The sequence below is a fragment of the Pseudonaja textilis genome, chromosome Z, assembly GCF_049901715.1.
Source record: "Pseudonaja textilis isolate UNSWEBS1 chromosome Z, rPseTex1.2, whole genome shotgun sequence".
Taxonomy (NCBI): Eukaryota; Metazoa; Chordata; class Lepidosauria; order Squamata; family Elapidae; genus Pseudonaja; species Pseudonaja textilis.
In genome coordinates, this window is record NC_142008.1 from 12,833,256 (window position 1) to 12,850,543 (window position 17,288).

The following is a 17,288-nucleotide window of genomic DNA, read 5'->3' on the forward strand; positions in this document are numbered from 1 at the left end:
CATTTTTACTGCTTGACAAGAAGAATTTCACTAAATACGACAATAATTTACAGAGAAAGGAAATAGATTAATTATGTTCCAAATTCTACCTTTGGATTGCAGCTACCCGATATTTAAACAGGAGAAATGATATGCCAATGGGTCATGAGGAAATGACTACTTTGGCTAAGGGACAGTATGTGGGAATAATTATGAGCAATTTTACTGGACATATATATTCCTTAAATTTATGGAAATTATTTGTATAGATTCACAGAATATCATAGCTGTTTCCTTACACAATTTGATGTTACACATTTCCTCTAGGTCAGGGGTGTCAAACTCACATCATCACAATGGCATCACGTGACATATGGGAATTTTTCCCCCCTTCGCGATACATCTGGCCCAGGGGCTGGAAATTTAACAGCCCTGCTCTGGATTAAAGGACACATATTTGAATGATACACTGGAGATACCATAACTCCAGTAACCTCTGGGGCCAAATTAAGAACCAAATTTCCCTTTATTTATATCTATATTTCAATTAAAAAATGGTTGATACTTCCACTCTATAGCAATTTGTTCCTCCTGATAAATTTAAAAATTACAGTTTGGTAAGAACTCTGTAGATGCCTTCAGATCTATTTTCTTTTCAGGGAACACATGAACCTCAGGGTTATGCCCTTCCTTATAAAATTACATTTATGCCTGCTTTCTTTTACATAGGTTTCCTATAGAAACTTACCAAACAGAAAGTATTAGTTAGAATTTTGATCTCTGTAGTATCAATTGAGTATATTCAAGGAATGGGGAGTGTTTTCTCTTAATATAGGCTAATCCAACCGCAGTCTGGAATGTGCTACCTGACTCTGTTCTTACATCCTCTAACCCCCACTCATTTAACCTCAAACTATCCACTATTGACCTCACCCCATTCCTAAGAGGTCTGTAAGGGGCGTGCATCATCGTGCCTCCCATCCCTGTCCTATTGTCCCCATTTATTCATACCCATTTCCTGTATTCTTACTCATGTTTATACTTATACCTATTATCTTGTAAGCGATTGATAAATCAAATAAATAAATAAATGGTCAACTAGCATTTGATTCTTGTATTTGACTGGCCCTGCTTGGAATCCATTAAAGCTTTATGGACAAACAAGCCTTAATATGGATAGGTCTCTGCAATTTTTCTGGCTTCAGAAGTAAAAAAATATCAGAGTTGGAAGGAGTCTTGAAGTCTTCTAGTCCAACTCCCAGATAAATGGTTGTCCAATTTCTTCTTAACATGCCCGATGAGAGAGAAGCTCTGGCCCAAAAGTCATCTAGCTTTGTGCCTAGGGCAAGATCAGAGGTGGTATTCAGCAGGTTCTGATCAGTTCTGGAGAACCGGTAGCAGAAATTTTGAGTAGTTCGAAGAACTGCTGGTAACCTTCCACCAGGAGTGGGGTGGGAATGGATATTTTGTAGTATCCTTCCCCTGCCATGCCCACCAAGCCATACCCACCAAGTCATGCCGCGCCTATCAAGCCACACCCACAGAACCAGTAGTAAACAATTTTGAATCCCACCACTGGGCAAGACTAGAACTCATAACCTCATGTGTTAATCGCTACAACCAACTGAATCTCAATACTTTTTTATTACAATAGCTTAATGCACTGCCTAAATGAGGCATTGGGTAGCAGTAATTTCAGTTCTGACTATGAAACAGTTGAAGAAGTGCACAGCCTCAACTTACAGAATTCTAAAAGGATTTGTCTTGGTTCTTGTCTGTTCAGCATTTATAAAAGAAAATCAAGTTTATCCTGTGGTTTGGCATAGTTATCAGTTTTGGTATCATTTTTGAAGCCTAATCTGAATGAGACAAAGCAAAGCTGGGGAAAAGATTGAGGTAACTGAGCAATAGCTATCTTTGATAAAATAATTCTACTAATTCTTTAAAAAATCAAAACCATAGCTTGTTGTTTAATGTAACCCTACTCCTGGATGGTTAAGATGATGGCAGCAGCAGGAAACAGTAGTGATTTTTACTATTTCAAGCTATTGTTTATTTTTTCCCGAGAGGCTAGATCTGTCTATGTGTCTTATTATTCAGGCTAGATAATTAGGATAAAACTGAATGCAGGGCTTCCTCTATTGACTAATAATTTGCCTGTTCGCTGTTGCATTATGTTATATACATTTGCTCAGGTTAATGATTTCAGTCTTAATTCAAAGGATACTTCTTGATCTTTAAAGACCTAACAATATTTTTATTTAATGCTCAGAGCCTTCCTTATTTTTTGGTAACACCATTTTTAAATCAGTCATAGCTTCAAAAGAATACATTTTTCCCCTTGAAGCATTCTGTTGTGATCCAAGGTGTAACACATAACAAATGGATATGCCTAGATCTGACAGGGACCTATTCGGAATAGCTTATTCTGGAAAACACATATGTGATGAACAACCTGCATTCCTCAGTGTAATTTTATGTAAGTCTTGGCCTTCTATTAAGGTTTCTGTATGAATGAGGAAGAGAGAAGATTCTATAAAGAAGAGTTGTTCTTCCACGTCCCTTTGAGCTCTATACATATTTTGTTGTTCAGCTTCACACACAATAATTTCGCCTTTAAAAAATTAAGCTATCAACAGTGAGAATAGAATAGAATAGAATAGAATAGAATAGAATAGAATAGAATAGAATAGAATAGAATAGAATAGAATAGAATACTTTATTGTCACTTTGAATGTACACTAATCGGCATACATTAAATGAAATTATTTTGCATACAGTTCTCAAAGGGTCTCCACCTCTAATATGAACATAAACTTGATGTAGAAAGTTAACATCCACCCTTTTCCTAGATAAATGAAATATTCTAGGAAATATTTTAAAAAGGTAGAATATTATGGATGAGAAAAGGAGAAACATGCTCTTGGAAAGCAGTCCTCATCTTTGTCAATAGCCCCAGAAAGACAGCCATCTTGTCTACAAGACAAAAGTTAGTTAGTTAGTTTATTTTATTGTCATTGCACCTCGTACAATGAAATCAAGCATCATTTTCAGTGCACATCATGACCATAAAAATAAACACAAAAACACACCCTTCACAATCCACACATTGAAACCCCGACACCACACCAATACTGCACTATACAGTAGAATTCAAAGAGCTACTGCCCTGGGATAAAAGCTGTTTTTCAGCCTATTTGTCTTTGTTTTTATTATTCTGTACCATCTGCAAAATGGTAATAGTTCAAAAAAAGGAGTTTAGCTCTAGGATGATGGGATTAACCGTCACTCAGATCCAAGCCATTAAGGTGTAACAGGAATTTCCCAAAACCTCTTCATTACATCACCCAGCAAGATTCAAGCAAGCTTGGAACTCAAGACAACCTACAAAGTTGTCTCTGCATGGCCCCATGGGAGTCTGATAACCAATCAGGATACATTTCTTGTCACAGGAACAGGAAGCAAGTTCAAAGTCCAACAAAGGATATAAATCTTTCTCTCACCCATGTATTCCATTTTGCCCAGGACCTCAATGTGATCCTGTCCACCATTAAACCATCTTTCCATTCAGTCTCCATGTTTCCAGTGTCTTTCTTCCCACTTGGAACTGAACCCAGATGGACATTTCTTCCAACAATGACAAGATACATACATACATACATACATACATACATACATACATACATACATACATAATACATACATAATTATGTATGTACCCACATATATTATATGACATAGAGAAACAACACAGTCTAATTCGGATGTATACCAGAGGTGATATTCAGCAGGTTCTGACCAGTTCTGGAGAACCGGTAGTGGAAATTTTGAGTAGTTCAAAGAACCGGCAAATACCACCTCTGCCTCCCAAGTCCCAGCTGATCGGGTCTTCTTTGGTTGCCCTGAACAGGGCTGAGTCTTCTTTTGTTTCCCTGCACAGAAGAATGGAGCTGGAAAACAGATTAGTGGGGCAGTAACCTTCCCCTGCCACGCCCACCAAGCCATGCCCACAGAACCAGTAGTAAAAAAAGTTGAATACCACCATTGATGTATACATGTGCATGGCAAGAGAAACAAATCTTGCAAGTTTACCAGACGGATGGCATAGTGAACAACGCTGTTACACAATCTGAAAGCCCTGTTAGAAATGCTTTGAAATCTCCTCCCAGAAGGGATCAATAGAAAAAGACCACGAAAAAAGTGTGTGTGTGTGTGTGTGTGTGGTCTCTAACAGTGCTTGGAACTCTAAGCACATAATGCTTATAAGCAATATCTTGAAGGACAGAAAGCGAGCTTCCTATAATCTTCTTGGCTGTTCTCACCACTCTCTGTATGGACTTTCTATCTGAAGCACTGCTGCCACCAAACCAAACAGGAATGCAGTTTGTTAAAATGCTCTCAATTGTGCCTCTGTATAAAGTGGCCAGGATAGAAGGAGAAAGATGTGATTTCCTCACCCAATGCAGGAAATGTAGACACTGGTTTGCATGCTGCACTAAGGATGATGTGTGGACAGGCCTGTTCCATCACCAGAACAAAGATAGACCGGAGTTGAGTTCAGCTCTTTATTAACTGTCAGTAACTTCCACTAAACTTGAGCTGCGGCAGCCTCTTTTATAGTGGCTGCTTGTGGCTCGCAACCAATGGCATCATTTTAAACCTCCCGGTGTTTAGGCGGCCAATCATAACATGTTGTTAATCACCAATCGCTAGGCGGCAGTGGTCGTCCAATCTGACCGTAATATTATGAGTATGCAAATGTCTATATACAACACCCCTCCCCTCTTGGTTCAGTCCAACTTTACTTGATGTAGTCACGTAAGTAGGTGGGGCTTTTGTGGGTCCTACTTGACCTGCGCAGCTCAGTCTCTGTGTTGTTTTCAGTCGGTTCAGAAGGGATCGATGTCTCTCCTGTCCTTCTCTCTGGAACCTCCTGGAAGGGTGAGTCAGCTATGCCGCTCCTGCCGGGCCTTTTCAGGTTGGTTGAGTTGGCTTTGCCACTCCCTCCAATGTCCCTTAGTGCTGCTACGAAATCCCCGATACTCTCGCCTTCTCGTTGATCCCATTTATAGAATTCGTGTCTTCGAATGAGATTAGAAACAACAGGTGCGTAATGGGCTCTCAGCATCCGGTTCATGCCATCTGCTTGACATTATGTGGTTTTGCCAATGCCTTGGCCATTTTAAAAATTGTAGGTCCACAATGTGCCAGGAATACGGCTCTCTTCCTCTCGTCAGTGATTCCTTGTAGTTCGTTACTTTCCAGGAACATCAGGAATCTGTCGATATATGATTCCCACTCCTCTTCGGCTGGGTTGAACGGTGCTGATGGAGAGTTATTGCCGGCCATCTCTTCGATTTCTTGGTTCTCTTTGCCGCGTGCTTACGGTCTTTGTCCTCTCGATCCCATCCTCGTCGCCAGTGTTCTATCGCCAGAACAAAGTTAGACTCAAGACCAGAGTTGAGTTCAGCTCTTTATTAACTGTCAGTAACTTCCACTGAACTTGAGCCACGGCAGCCTCTTTTATAGCGGCGGCTCGCAAACAATGGCATCATTTTAAACCTCCCACTGTTTAGGCGGCCAATCATAACATGTTGTTAACCACCAATTGCTAGGCGGCAGTGGTTGCCCAATCGGAACGTAGTATTACGAGTATGCAAATGTCTATATACAGCAAGGCCAGTTCAGATTTGATATAAAGGCTGAAATGTCAGAAACAGGTCATGTAACCTGTATGAAAAATGTGATGACAACAACTTGGTATGAGATTGAAGATAAATTCCCAGATATCTTTTCCTGTTATTGAAAGGAGGAGGAAGTAATAACACCAAACAAAGATGATGGAGAACATCATACCCTTGATATTTACATCTGTGATGCATATGACTGATTGGAAAAAATTCCTCATGGCTAAATAAAAAGGGAATAGCTATAAAATTCCATTTCTATGGTTACCATCATTCTGAACTATTCAGCCAAAGAAAACTTCAATTGAGAATATCTATTAAGGGGGGCGTTATTTGGGAAACATCTAGCCCCTTTTCAATATTAGCAAAGTCCTTTTTCAGGTTAAAAATAGTTGGAGCAAAGAACCAACTATTTCATATAAGGGAGAGAGGAGGAGAGAGAGAGAGAGAGACAGAGACCTTTCCTTACGGAATTTGATTACTGACCTCGGTTGAGATTTGAAGGACAGATTGTCTTCAACATGGGGGAAGGAGGGGGTGAAACATCATTGAATTAAAAACAAAAAACCACCAAGTGACAGAGACAAAATGGTTGCAAGCAATCTGGATCAATGACATAAAAATAGTTGTCACCTAGTGATTAGCAAAGTATTACTTGCAATAATCTCCTACAATATGCTCCTTGGAGGTGAACGTTTGATTATTTGAACACATCAGAATGTTAATTACAACTGGAGCTGCTTTTCAAGACTCATTTGTATTTTTACATTATATGACATTTGAAAGCTTGAGGTAATTTTCGACACCTTATTAGGTGTTTGAAATTCAATTTGTACCCTTAGCTTCAAACAGCAGTCTTCTTAATTTAGCGCCTCTTTAGCTGAATGGGCTGGATATGAAATAGTCATTAGGGAAATTAAGCACAGATAGAAAACCTTATGGGATTTTGCCCATCTGCCCCTTTTGAAAAGTAGTAACATATATTACAGTTAGTACTCATAAATATGATGCATTCAGCTTATGCTTCAGTCTGAAGGGTTGGAAGATTTTTTCCCCAAAAACTATTTTTAAAAATGCCACAACCTCAGCATTATGTAAACTCTGATGGTGAAATTATAATGTATCTAAGACATGATGGAACACTTTTAGATTAAATTATGTTAGACGGGGCATCTTATCTATAGTTCTGTTTACAGTAACATTTGTTCACTTTTCTATACCACTACCACAATCAATGGTTTAGGATTGGCAATTAATTACACTTTTACTCCGTTTTTCATTTTTCCAGTATTGATTTTGTTCCTGATTGCATCAGGTAGTGATTTTTTCAAATGCAATACACATGCCACAATGTGAGCATTTTCCTGTAGATTTCCTCTGATATTTCCATTTTGATAACTATTTTCCTGATTTTTTAAAAAAATCTTTTCCCCCTGTAATATATTAACGCAATTGGCCAAAATGTCAGCAGTTTTATATTTGTTTGCTTGTTTTTGTTCCTTCTCCTTTTGTAATTTTCAAGGTAGTCTGCAAAATTTGGAAAAATATGGAATCTTTTAAAAAGTTTATGTATACACTCAAAACTATTTGTCAGGTTTAGAAGCTGTCTAGCATGTCTATAGGAAGCTTATATTTTAAAATGAAAATGAAAAAAGATGTGTAAGTAAATTTAATTTGTCCTCAAACATTTCTGTGAATAGAATTGCCAATCATAAAAATGTTCTGCTTGAATTGTATATTTTCCCTTGCAAAAATGACAAGGTGGAATGGGAGGGTAATTGGGAGGACAATGTCATTGCTGGAGAATTGTATTCAGTTTGATAGGTCAGCCCATTGCTACTCTTTGAATTGTCTTTGGAAACAGAAGTTCAATTAAATAAATGAAAATGTTGAAATGTTTCCATTTGAAATCTTTAAAAATAAAACAGCCACAGAACTCATGAAACAGAATAAAATGTGGCAACCATTCAGTTGATATTGGTGCTCGACTGGAATTGTGGCAGGTTTTTTTTTTTTTTTTGAGAAATTGACATTTAATTCCCTCAAACTGGGAGAGTAATGCAGAAACAATATAGATTTACCTATCATTGTTTATGGTAAACAGCCAATTATGCCTACATCAGCAAATCATGCAGAACAAAATGCACCAAATACACAGGTACAGTATATGTGTGTCTTGCTCAATAGTAGTAACTGTGAGAGAGATCTAGTAGTCCTAGTGGACAATCACTTAAATATGAGCCAGCAGTGTGCTACAGAGGCCAAAAAAGCCAACACAGTTCTAGACTGCATAAACAGAGGAATAGAATCAAGATCATGTGAAGTGTTAATATCACTTTATAATGCCTTGGTAAGGCCACACTAGGAATACCACATCCAGTTTTGGTCACCACAATGTAAAAAAGATGTTAAGACTCTAAAAAAAGTGCAGAGAAGAGCAACAAAGATGATTAGGGAACTGGAGGCTAAAACATATAAAGAACAGTTGCTGGAATTGGGTGTGTCTAGTGTCTGATGAAAAGAAGGACTAGGGGTGACATGATAGCAGTGTTCTGATATCTCAGGGATTGCCAGAAAGAAGGAGTCAAGTTATTCTCCGAAGCATGTGAGAGCAAGATAAGAAGCAATGGATGGAAACTAATCAAAGGGGAGTAGCATCCTAGAACTAAGAAAAAACCTGACAGAACAATTAACCAGTGGAATAACTTGCCTCCAGAAATTGTGAATTCTCTAACACTGGAGGTTTTTAAGAAGAGATTGGACAACAATTTGTCTGAAATGGTATAGGGTTTCCTGCGGGTTAGACTAGCAGAATAACAGAGTTGGAAGGTCCCTTCCAACTCTGTTAGTCTAATTTATTCTAAAATGATGGCTTATTGTGGTATGGGTATTGCTACTAGTAAGCAGTAAGTCCATACCATTTTAGGTGAGAGGTGCTCCCGTGATTGATCAAGATATCAACTATTCCTTTCCTGGGTCTGTATTTATTCCCTGCTCAGAGAGACAAGTTAAGACTTATTACCCAAATTAATAAAGAAAATAAATGAAGACTATCTTGCCACCCATCTCAGCTTGTATACATGTGAAGCAGAAGAGGACAATGATTAAATCTTTTCAACTATTTGATAGAATTTAGATTGTACCCCTATTTTTACTACCATATATAAATAATCAAAATGCTGTAGCTGAAGGTTTAATATTGAAATAGGTAGAGTGTTCTTTATTCAAAATTTAACTTTGCCATAAAATTATCTGGAATTTCATCTTTATCTCTCCAAGACTCTCTTCATTCTGTAATGATAGAATAGTCTCTCAGTTTTATATGGACTTTTTTTTTCCTTTTTAGAGCATAGGTTTGGCCTATAGCTATAAAGCAGAGACACTTACAAACAGAAAGGTAAGGATGCGATTAGCTTCTTCTGGTATTTGAGGGGCTGTCACGGAGAAGAGGTCCACTCATTTTCCAAAACATTTGAAGGCAGGACAAGAAACAACAGATATAAGATGATTAAAGAGAAATCAAGCTTAGAATTAAGGAGAAATTTTCTGACAGTGAGAACAATTGATCAGTTGGATAGCTTACCTCTGGGAGTTGTGGATTAGATAGTAAAATCTAATATTAACTAGAACAATAGAAAGAACAAAAGGTTTAAAGGAAAAGAACAAAACATAGAAAAGGGAAAAGAAAGAAAAAGGAAAGGATTTAGTAAAAAAAGAGAAAAGAGGTGACTTCCAACCTTCTTCACAACAAGTATGAACAATTTTTCTTCACCCCCTTCACAATCTTCACCCCCTCTTGGTTTACATCTAAGATCTCTTCATCCCACACCTCATTTCTTATCTATAGACAATTCTATAAAGCATCATTTTCAATCATGTCAGCAGAAAGTCCATGTAAGAAATAACTACATAATGTTTTAGTCTTACTCAAATAAATCAACTTTATATTTCTTCCCTTTACTTATAGCATATAATAAAAGGCAAATACTGGACTCTCCAAAGATATAGAGAACCAGGGAGTATCTATTATTCCAATCATGTGAACACTTAGAACAGTATAAATGTATCATCATTATGAACATTACCATTATAATTATAGAGAGCATCAAAACTATGAAAAACCCTAATGCTCTCTAGGGAGATAAAATAGTCCTTTTTCCAAACAAGCCCATATGTAAATTTGGATAAAAAATGCAAATAAAAGAAGCTAATTAGGCAGAAACTGTTTTACAGTCGTTTTCATTGTCTGGCTATCCATCCTTTGATCAGTTCTACTACTGAACTACCAATTGATTTGGTTGTCTCTAAAAGATCAATAAATGTTGTTCATGTTTACAAATAAATCAACTATTTGCCTTAACTCAATCTTTGCAGAAAACATGAAAGATCGCTACAGTTTTAAAAAAACCCACAACCCCTTTTTAAAATGTGAAAATAAAAGAAATACCTAATAAAAAACTCCTGTTAATATCTTGTTCATATCCAGATTTTAAAATCTGACCAGGTTTCTAACCTTGTAGTGCCTAAATCTTCATTTATTGCCCTCACCATAGAAGTATCAGCTGGTGGTTGATCTGATACTGGCAAACTTGGAGGTGAGGATCACCTCCAGGTAGAAGAAACTTACCTGCTTGGTATCTTCCTGGTCTGATGGGCCACAGTTTCCATCATCTGCCATGAACAGAAACATTAGCTATGTTGGCTGAGGATGATGGGACTTTGATCTATAGATGCTTAAACGATACATCGTTCCTTATTTGTTGGCATTCTCAGAGTGGAGAACAACACCTATAGGTATTAATTTGTTTGGGCCTCATAACAGAAATTTCAAGATTGTGACTTAATGTATCTACAAGAATTACCATTTTGGAAGGGCTGAATTAGGATGTGGAAATCAGGAAGATCAGGGGTGTCAAACTCAATTTCATTGAGGGCCACATCAGGGTTTTGTTTGACCTCGGGGACCAGAATGGGCATGGACGTGGTGGGCATGTCCAGCATGACATCACTTGTCAGGGGGCACCTATAGTGGCCCAAGTGCTGTGCCGGGGAAAATGGGCTCCTGAGCTCTGTTTTCAGCTGGGACAGCCTCCTGCAACCCTCTTCCAGAAAAAAAATGGAAGACCCTCACAACCTCCATTTTGAGCTGGGATGTCCTCCTGCAACTTTCTGCCAGCGGAAACAGATCAGCCCTTCCAAGCTCCATTTTTGCTGGCAGAAGCATGGTGGCCCAGTTCTTCACTGTTTCCAGGGTCAGCCCTCAGGCCAGATCTAAGCACCCCGTGGGTCAGATCTGGGCCCTAGGCCTTAATTTTGAGACCTCTGAGCAAGATCCTGCTTTGTTTGCTATGCTTTCTAAGGATCTGCATTAAGACTCCTAGAAATCAGCTCCTTAAGATGGATTCAGTGAGCACATTCACATCTTGTTTTTAGCAACTGATGTTTTACATTCCCCAATAAAGGCCATAGTCCTTAGATTTCTTGCTAGACCCTGTGCAAAGTCAGCCTCAGCTGCCCACTTGAAGTAGCAAATCCAGTGAAGCAAAGATTGTAGCATAAAATGATGCACTGCGAAGGCGGGCAAGTAAACAGTAGCATCTCTGACAGTAAAAGAAGTTCAAAACCACCAAGTAGAGAAAATTGAAATAAATTTTCAAGCTAAGGGAAGGTAGAAACCCTGATGTGATGAACATTTTCAAGAAATTGCACGATAGCTTTTGTACACCTTTCATTAGTTTAGGTGGCTTAATTTTTAATTTCCTTATGATGTCCTCTCTCCCAGATCCATCCTTTGTATACAAAGTGTTTACTTCTTGGCCTGTAAAATAGGAAGCCAACCTATGACCCACTTCTTCCACTTCCTATACTCCAATGTTGGAGTTATTAACTTTTCAGGCGACTGATCAGGGGCATCCACAGAGGTCCAAATGTCAGGATGGCAGCTGCGATCTTGTGACTGAAGTCTCCTCTCTTCCCCACACCCCTGTAAATACATATTTTAAAAAAGGAGTGAGGGATTTGATACAGTGGTGGGATTAAAAAAATTTACAACCGGTTCTGTGGGCATAGCTTGGTGGGTGTGGTGTGGCTTGGTGGGCATGGGAAGGGAAGGATACTATAAAATCTCCATTCCCATCCCACTTCAGGGGAAAGATACTGCAAAATATCCCATATTCCCATTCCCTCCCTACCCCACTAACCTGCTTTCCAGCTCCATTCTCCTATGCGGGGCAACAAAAGAAGACACAGCTGATAAGCTGAGACTCCAGAAACTGAAAATAGATGGGGGTGAGGCTAGTCAGAAGTGGTATTTGCCGGTTCTCCGAACTACTCAAAATTTCTGCTACTGGTTCTCCAGATCTGGTCAGAATCTGTTGAATACCACCTCTGTTTGATAGCAAAGTTATGGCCTCCTTCTTTTTGGACTCCCATCTTGTCATTCCCTCCCTGCCTGTGTTACTTTTCTTTTGGGGTGTATTGAAATTTCACAAGTTCCTTTCTGGCTTTTTTCTCTCCCTCCTTTTTTCTCTCCTCTCCATTCCTGGCCATTTATATAAAACGACTTTCCTAGGCTTTCATCAAAATCTGGGTTGCAAGCTTCTCCCGTGACATTAATTCTCTCCCCTCACCAAACTGCCACATCAATTCGGTACTTTATAAACTATTTCAGGGATCCGATTTATCAGGCCTGACAGAGCCTTGTGCTGAAATAAACAGACACTGCCTCTGCCGAGCTCGTTCTGTGCCTCCTATTTATCATTATTTAATTCAAGGGCCTAAAATTCTCTGACATTATTAATAGTAAGATGAATCGCTCGAAAACTACGGAATCTGTGACCAACCAGGCTGAAATAATCCATTTTGGAGAAAATGTCTACATGGAATTGCCTTCTCCACTGGGTTGGCTTCTATCATTAGCCGTTCCATATGCATGGATGGTGGGGAGTTCGAGCACCAAGTCCCCTAAGATTTGAAGCCTTCAAGTCTTCCACATTGACGGGGGAAATGAGAAAAAAAATATGAACCAGGAAGTTTGTTCCGAATACTTCTATCAGCTGAATTCCAATCGGCTAATTTAATTTTTTTTAAAATAGCAGATTAACTTGTCTCAGGGTTGAACTCTGGGCCCTAACTGGACTTGCAAATCCATTCATTCATTAAGAGGACTACATTACTTAACTGGCTTGATGAAAGATAATCAGCTGCCTGGGATGTGTACGTGTTCTTGCCAATATAATTTGCACCTCATTAGTGATATCGCGTTTCCTCCCTCCCGGTTTTATTTAAATAGCAAAGATTTGATTGAGGGAAAACGTTTTGCAAAGGCTCCACAGACATGTTATTTATAATAAATGCATGCCCTGGCCTCTCTTGTGCTGATCACTGATGGCATCCGGCATCCATCATAAAAGATCACAGAGGTGAGGCTTGGTTTTAAATGTCTTGCTATCCCCCTCTACTCCCAGAGCTAAACAGCTGTGCATATCTTTTGAGAGAGATGATGAGAAATACATGCAATTTATCAGGAGTTTGATACTGCTACCAGTTGTGGGTGGCCAATTGTTGTGAGCAATAAGGTGCATGATTGCAGTCCTGGCTGCTTGGCTGAGAGTTGATTCAAATGCGCTCATGCAAAAATCACATTCAGAAAAATCGCCCTAGGAAATGCTTTGACATGCCCACCAACAATTCACAAATAAAAATAGGGATATGGCAGAGTAGCGGCAAGGCTGTCCCTCTTGGGGTCGACCTCATGGTCTCAGAATGAAGAATTCTTTATTGGACCTAGCAAAGGTTCAGAAGTTTTCTCTTTCTTTCACAAAATTCACTTAACTGGGTCAGGATCACGTAAAGAGCTTGTGCTAGATAGGGTGGAGAGAGGGACACTTTCAATTCCAAACAAGATTGGTTGAATGTTTTCCTCAGTTTTCTAAATTTTCAGGGCTGTGGTTTGCTAAAGAGGCCCTCCCTAAATAAAAGTAATGATTTCATAGGATCAGTTTTGGCAGGAAATAAATACACATTTACTTTAACTGCATATTAATTGATAGAGCAAAGGAAGGAAGCAAAAACAAAAATGTCATAGTTTGTCATAGTGTCAAGTATGTCATTGGTAATAAGCAATCATTGCAACAATCAAATTTAAAATATTTTTCTCCCAATGAAAGGAATAGCGTTGCTTAGTTTTGAGTATGATTTGGAATCTGGGTATGGACTGTATGTATTTGTATTTAGGCAGTCCTTGACTGAGAACCACAATTGGGACCAGAATTTTTGTTACTAAGCAAGGTAACATCCCAGGTATGCTAATCTCCTTCATAAATGGGGGTTGCTCTCTTCTTTGGAATATAGTTGTGATGCAATATATTATGGAACGGTGCTCTCTGAACACATATCAGGAAAGCTCCATCATTTTATTGACTATATGAATAGTCTGTCTTTGAATCTGAGAATGAGTGAACAGTTTCATATTTTATCATTGGGAATGTAATTATGATGTGCTTTTGCAACATTTTTGCCATACACTAAATCAAACTCAAGGCCTGGGGGCCAGATATGGCCTGTGGGGGTACTTAGTCCTGGCCCATTGGGCCACCCTGGAAACAGTGAAGGACCAGCCCCACAGTGCCTCTCCCAGTGAAAATAGAGGTCGGGAGGGCTGCAGGGGGATTTTAGTAGGCTGCTGCAGCCGGAAACAGAGCCCAGGAGCCAGTTTTCATTGGCAGAGTGCTTGGCCACCACAGGCACCCTCCCAACACAAGTGATGTCAAGATGTCCACACCCACCCCGGTCCCCCCAAGGTCAAACACAACCTTGGTGTGGCCCTCAATGAAATTGAGTTTGACACCCCTGCACTAAATAAATAGTAAGGGGAAGAACTTTGATCATCTGCATCTTCACTTTTTGATGTCCCAAATATCTTAGAGAAAACCCAATCCATCTAGAAGAAAGGACACCAAAACCACATGCCCTCTGTATTATTGCCAAGGTCACTATATAATTATTTAGATGAAATTGGGTACCAGGTTATGAAGGTTTCTTTCTTTCTTTCTTTCTTTCTTTCTTTCTTTCTTTCTTTCTTTCTTTCTTTCTTTCTTTCTTTCTTTCTTTCTACCTTCTTTCACCAAAGACAACAATCATCAGAAGTTCTGGAAACTATGCTGAATTAGATCCGAGTCACAAATAATCCAGTGATTCATGTTGCTAAAACTGAAAAGGGAAAAAAGCTCTTTTTATAGGTGCATATATACACACACTGGAACATGGAATGTAAGAAGTACGGATTCAGGAAAACTTGCAATTGTCAAAGTGGAAATGAAGCAGACCAAATTGGTTGTCTTAGTAATAAGTGATTTCAACTGGATTTGGATGAGCCACTTTAAATCAGCAATTAGGTCATGAATTCACCAGAAGGAATTGTATTAAAAATGGTACTTAAAAGGACACTAAGTATGTGCTTATCTGTTACTAAATAAGCAATAGGATTGTAATTATTAGTTATCCTGCAAATACCTATGTTAGATTAGAAGAAAGTGAAAGCATCACTGCACAAAATGGAAATGTTGGTCTTCAGACATTTGCCTTAAAGTTTCATACTGTATATCAGAGGTGTAAAACTCAAGGCCTGGGGGCCAGATCTGGCTCATGGGCTACTTAGATACAGCCCATGGGGAAGCTCTGGAAATAGCAAAGGACCAGCCTGAGGTGCCTCTGCCAGCGAAAACGTGGCCCTCCTGAGCTCCGTTTTTGCTGGCAGAGGGTTGCAGGGGTTCATCCCAACCAAAAATGGAGTTCAGGAACCTGTTTTTTTCTGGCAGAGTGCTTGGGCCACAGGTGCTCCCAACATGAGTAATATCAAACTGGCCATGCCCACCTGGGCCATACCCACTCCGACCCCGCTGTCAAATACAACCCTGATGCAGCTCTCGATGAAATCGAGTTTGATACTTCTGCTGTATATCCTTGGTATGAGGAATTCTTGCATAATATATTGTAGCAAACAAGGATTTGTATTTATTGGACTTCTTCATTAAATCATTGGCATGGGAAGAAAAATATTACTCCCTTTCAAGCAGGAAAATTGAGGAGAAGGATTTCTGGAACTTCACTGTAATCAGAATTCAGACTTTATTTTAGCTGAGAATCAGATCACATACCTCACAACATACTTTCCTCTTTAAACAGAGATTTGCACCTTCCCAGATGCAATTTTTTTTTTTAAAAAAAGTAAAAACACAGATTTGTAAATCTTATATTTTTGTATTTACCCAAGTCAGTTCCATTAGTTCCACAGAACTTGGCACCAATTGTAGAACATATTCTCTGGAAGTAAGTTTTAATTTAATTTATTGGTAATAGACAGCACTAAGTAAAGCTATGACTTTCATACTTGTTAGACATCAGAAGAAATGATCCATCATACCTGCCTTGTCCAATAGGAAGAACATCTTTCATCTACCTTATTTAATAGGAAGCAGGGAACATGCAGCCACATTAGTGACTTCAGAACAACAAAAGGACGTAAGTTACTTGTTCCTTATTATTCAAGGAAATCTACAATGCTTCTTGCCACAGAGTTGTTCTGGAAGCCTAAGACAATTCATTTTGTTCATTCATACATACTATCCATGGTACACCACAGGGAGCAGACTGGCTTTGCACCAGCTAGCTAGCAGTGTTTGGAAAATGTTGGGTCACCCAGGCTTTCTTCTGCCAATTTTGCATTATATCCAGGCACATCCGACACCACCTCCCACTTCTAGACCGAGCACTGCTAGCTTTTCCCACCAAAATAGTACCTATTTATCTAGTTGAATTGTTACATGCTTTTGAACTGCTAGGTAGGCAGGAGCTGGGCAAATGGCAGGAGCTCACTCCGTCATGTGGTGCCATGGCCTTGGACCACTGGAGTGCCAACCATCTATGGCCAACAATCTAGTGTTTTTAAACAACTGCACCACCATGCCACTCTTCCAGGGGTGGGATTCAAATTTTTAACAACCAGTTCTGTGGGTGTGGCTTAAGTGGTGGACGTGGCTTGGTGGTCATGTGACTGGATGGACATGGCTTGGTGGTCATGTTATTGGCTGGGCGTGGCCAACTCAACATCACTCACATTGAGGCACGCATCTCCTTGCCTGACCTCTCATGACTGTGGGGATGCTGCAACAGTTGTAAATGTGGAAAAGGGTCATAAGTCAGTGCCACTGTAACTTTGAATGGTCACTCCACACAGGCAAAGTATCAGCAAAGGAGGGGAGAAAACTCCAGAGACATTCCAGAGACAGGAAGTCTAGTCCTGCCAAGAATGTAATAAGGGTTAACGGAGAGGCAGTTTCTGTAAGCAACACCAGAATGTTTCCTTCCTGCCTTCCTTACAGGATTAGGCCAGTAATTTCTTCTAACAACTGGTTCTCTGAACTGCCTACAATGTTAACAACTGGTTCTAATGAATAGGTGCAAACTGGTAGAAGCCCACCCCTGCACTCTTCTGTCTCTATGCAACCCTTTGAAAATAATCTTTAGTCCAAATTTCCTAGAAACTGATCCTTTTTTTAGTGTTTTTCAGATCAAATTCTTTTAATGCAGTAGTTTTGTTTCACAGCCAGTGAATGACAATGA

The 17,288-nt window shown here is 39.3% G+C and overlaps 1 long non-coding RNA gene across 1 annotated transcript in view; it reads right to left on the bottom strand.

Annotated features, from left to right (window-relative positions):
• LOC148123905 (uncharacterized) overlaps positions 1 to 14,914 on the bottom strand; it is a 30,555-nt gene extending 15,641 nt beyond the window's left edge. Inside the window, exons 1-3 of the long non-coding RNA XR_015739970.1 lie at positions 14,690 to 14,914; positions 9,054 to 9,100; positions 8,585 to 8,657 (exon numbers count right to left, since the gene is read on the bottom strand). This is a non-coding gene — a long non-coding RNA (uncharacterized LOC148123905). The remainder of the gene's footprint in view (positions 1 to 8,584; positions 8,658 to 9,053; positions 9,101 to 14,689) is intronic.
• Positions 14,915 to 17,288: the final 2,374 nt, after the last annotated feature.